Source organism: Sparus aurata, chromosome 24, assembly GCF_900880675.1.
Source record: "Sparus aurata chromosome 24, fSpaAur1.1, whole genome shotgun sequence".
NCBI lineage: Eukaryota > Metazoa > Chordata > Actinopteri > Spariformes > Sparidae > Sparus > Sparus aurata.
In genome coordinates this window covers 15,480,148-15,484,825 of record NC_044210.1, presented here as the reverse complement: position 1 = coordinate 15,484,825, position 4,678 = coordinate 15,480,148, and positions in this window count along the sequence as shown.

The following is a 4,678-nucleotide window of genomic DNA, read 5'->3' as shown; positions in this document are numbered from 1 at the left end:
TTAATTAAAGCTGTGGAGAGGAGGAAGAAGAAAAAAGAAACACAAGTAGAAACTTTAAAGAGTGAGGTTTTTTTTTTGCTCCCGCAACACAATCACGCACCTTCTGCGCTCCAATCTGCGCCGTCTTCTCTCCTCGCGCTTAATTGCTCGACCAGGTTTTCCTAATTAGCGCGCGCGCTCTCCCCTCCTCGCCGTGCGTCTGCGTGCGTCCGAGGCAGTCCCGTCACTCTGAAGCCATTCTGTTGACCCCATGTGTCGGCGAAGCGAGAGGACAAAAGAGCTCTGATCCCCGCAGGCTCCCTCTCCTCCTCCTCCTCCTCCTCCTCGGTGAGAAGAGGAGGCCCCTCCGTCTGTAACCTGAGATCCACCACGCTGGCTACTGTTCTGCCCAGGCGACAAAAGGGGCCCCCGGGAGTCCCATTGTACGTGTAATAATATGATGATGCTGTTAAAGTGTCGCAGTTCTCTCCACAGGGACTTCAGAGGAATTTTCATAAGCGATAAAATGAATAAAAAAAACACCATGAGGCGCGTAAAAGTCCTCCATCACCTCCCCGCTGCATGCCTATACATTATTTTAACACTCAGTCATGGTGTTTAGATAAATGAGCACGTCTGGTGATAAAAGATTTATACATGAAAATAAAAAAATCCATATAAATGCAGTTAAAAGTTAAAAGAATCAAGCGTACAAAAATACGCTTAAAGGTGCAAGATGCAAGATTTGGCCACCTGTCGAATTCATATTCAAAACAACAACCCACCAGAATAACTGCTAACTGCTGCCATCTAGGGCGGCTATTAGCAAATTAGCACAGTTAGCCGTGCAGCTAGCGGTTTACGACATCCATATCTCCGCCCTTCGGACTCGCAGACTGAAAATGTTCTGGAATAAGTAAAAAAAATTGGCCACCCGACAAATTCAAAACAATAAACATGCAGCATATCACCAGAGTAACTGCTATCTGCTGCTAACAAGAGCTGCCATTAGCTAGTTAGCTCACATTAAAGCCTCCGTCACCTCCCCCGCTGCATGCCTGTACCATACTTTAGCATGTCTGATGATAACAGATTCATACATACACAAAAATCCATATAACTGTAGTTAAAAGTCTGTTTGTAATCCAGCAAATTAGCACAGTTAGCCGTGCAGCTAGCAGTTTAGGACATTCAAATCTCCACAGATTTGCAGATTGAATTTGAAGTGGAATATGTAAGAAATTGGCCACCTGACAAATCCATATTCAAAAACACTAAATGTGCAGCATATCTCCAGAGTAGCCGCTATCTGCTGCTAACAAGAGCGGCCATTAGCTAGTTAGCTCAGTTAGTAGTGCAGGCGCATTAAAGCCTCTGTCACCTCCCCGCTGCATGCTTTTCCCCTATTTTAACACTTAGTGTTTGGCTCCCAAATGACAGAAAGGACCAAATATTTATACGTTCAAATAAATTCCATATAATTGCAATTAAAAGGCATGAAACCATTGGAATAATGGGCCGCTACACCCTCACCCCAAACAGTGTTGTGTTGAAGAAAACATGAAACTAACAACTCAGAGACCTTAAACTCATGAGAAAACTGTTCACTGAGGTAATAAATCAAGTGAGAAGCTAAAGCCCAGCTCAAGTAGGGTCGTTTTTTCATACGCTTCTATACGATTCGACTATATTTGAAACCAGTGGTATCACTGGAAGCAACTTCCATACTTTACACGGTAAAATCTTGCATATTTTAAACTCCACTACAAGATTATAGCACATATCTGGTAAAAATTGTCATCTCCGAGCAGAGATTACCCTGATGACATCACTATGATATCATCAGGGTTATTGTCTAAGTCTTTCAGCGCTGCTCAAGAGCCACAGTAGATATTATAAAACAGTCTTCCCCCAGGTTGAATGCAGCTCTCTGTGGCTGAAACTCATTAACTACATGCAGACTTAAACGTTATGCTGGTGAATCTCTCGAGACGTGTGGCGACAGAATGAACACTTTCAAATCCACATATTTACGATAACTTAATTGGTAAAAGTTTAAAAGAAAATGCTACGTTTCCTCTGTAGACATTAATGGTGGAGTGCCCCTTTAAACACGTCTAAAGGAACTCCACCTGAGAGGATTTATGTTCCTAGACTCTGTTTACACTCTGGATTTGTTTTCTCCCAAAAAGTGCCCCGAGTGCAGCGACTCCCCTCTCCGTCGAGGACCCCGTGTTATCCTCTGGACCGCCGTCTGGCAGCTCACCGAGCCTGACGGAGCGCTGCGTGACTACGGCCTTTAGACGAGGAGGCCCACCTTCCAAGAATTTAGTTGACTCGGGCGTTCGGCAAAACAACAGATTTCTTGCTGTCATGCACGCTGCAGCTGTAGTGCTCCTGATTTACCAGAGGACTCGAAATGTTTGGAGGAGGCTGTGGGAAGTCGAATCAGGCCAGATGTCTGGATGGGCCAAGTCGGCGTGGCTGCATCCCAGCTTCTCCTCACACTAACTATCCTCTCCCTGCTTCCCCTCTGCTTCTCAAATGTGGACCAGAGAAGCATGAACTCATTCACCTGCATCCTCTGTTATCTGCAGTTATGTACAGATAAGAGCATCGCATCTGTCGGCGTGGCTCGTCTCCGCTCGTGGATTCTTGTGAGGGCGTGTTTGGATCAGCGTGGTTGGAGGTGGGAAAGGTGTGACATTCAGCTGGACAAGGGCCAAAAACATGACTGGAGGAATATGCAATCCAGGCTAAAACTGGATGGTTAAGTCTCTCTTGAGCTTTGAAAAATTCCTTCCTACCCCCCTGCGGTGAACTCATCAGCTGCCTGAACGAGGCCAGGACTCACTTCTGATTTTCTGCCCACCTGCGAAGCGTTCCGCCTCGTCACGTCGCACGTGCAACATGTTGCGGTCGTGTTTTTGTTTTTTAGTACCAGGGTACTCGATTGCTTGTTTCCTCCCCGAAACCCTTTTTTTTTTTTGCTTTTGTGACATAAATTCACGGTGCGTAATCGTTATGACTCATGGATTTTTTAGGGCTGACTTTCTGGGCTCATTAATTTGACCGTAGTTTAGGCCAAAAAAACACAAAAAAAGTGTTTTATTCCTGGCAGGAGGGATGAGGCTCTCCTCAGAAAATATGTGAGAAAACGGACAATTAACACATGGGGGAAGGATAATAAAAAATGTGAAATGCACGGCTTAATATGGGCATGTGAGAGTGAGGAAAATAGTCCCAGATGCCGTATCAGATCCATAAAATAGAATTAATGATGCACGGTGTACCTCCCCATTCACTCAGTTTTATGTCAATGATTTTTCTTTTTTTTTCTTCAAAACTACACGTCCTTAATCCCCAGCTACACCTAAAGGAAAAGAAAAGAAAAACAGGCTTCATGAGGCGAAATACAAATCTGATGATTTCCAGGCAAAAAAAAAAAAAGAGAGAAAGAAGAAATTCACATCAGGAAGTTTCTAAGTGGCTTTCAATCAGCTTCTCGAGCCTCCAGGCCCCGCCCTCATGTACATGAGTATCTCTTAAATATAGCTTTTTTCCCGATGCACTGTGGTCATTTATTTACACCAAAACTGCACTTAAAGTCACTGAAAACTGCTTCCAACGTGAGGATATTCAGTAACTCCGTTCTCAGGATTTACACCTGGATGGGGAAAAAACAGATTTGTAAATTGCCTAGCGTTTTTTCTTAGGCGTGGTGCTAAAATGCTCGTATTGGATGGAGAAACCCATTTTCAAAAAACCCACATACATGTTAAGGAGGCCTCAAAAAAACGTCACTGGCACAATCCAAGGTTGTCTAACCCCGACGTTAGCCTAGGGCTTGCTGGCCCTGCTACGGAGCCGGGTTAGTCCTGAATTTGTGGGACTTACCTCTGTAAATAGACTAAAAACTGGTCTAAAAAGTGCCATTGTGAAACAGGGCTAAATTAGTACTCATATAACCCTGAGTTTAAGTTAACCCTGGTTAACAATACATGTGGGAAAAAGGGGCTAAGTTATCCCCGGTTCAACTCTTAGTCTAAGACTAAGATCATAAGTCTTAATGACTTAGCCCAGGACTAAGGACTAAGAGTCTCTGACACTAGGCCGGGGGATCTTTTAGCCCAGGACAAAGTATAGCCTGGTGTCAAATGCCCTTACATGTTACTTTCTCCCTTCATGTCCTGGTAAAAAACCTAGAAACCATCACTTTGGCAAAATAAGGAAGCAACAATAATTGATCACCCAGTGCTGTTATTTATGTAACCCAGCACTCCGATCCTCCTGTATCCACGCGGCTCGCACGTGGTGGGCATTTTCCTGCTTTTTCGGTTCCAATTCAAGCACTTAATATATTTATTGTTGACTTATGTGATAAGTCTTAAAATCCAGACGAGGGGAGCTGTAACACATGACTTCTTAGCAGGGAAGCTTTGTCTGCACCGACCCTGTAAGTCTTTTTAGTTTTTTTGGAGGTCTCAGCTCCTTCTTCATCTTTTGGGAGAGATTCAAGAAGGTTTTCGTGCCACCCACAGCCGACCTTTGACCTTCTTCTGCAGGAGTGAACAAAAAGAGATTCAACCACAAACCGCTCTGTTGGTTTATTGTGTTAAGATTATAACATCGGGGGCCGAGCAGTCATCTGAGTGTAAATCTGCTCTCTGGGTTTTGAGCATCGGGTCTTTGTCAGCCA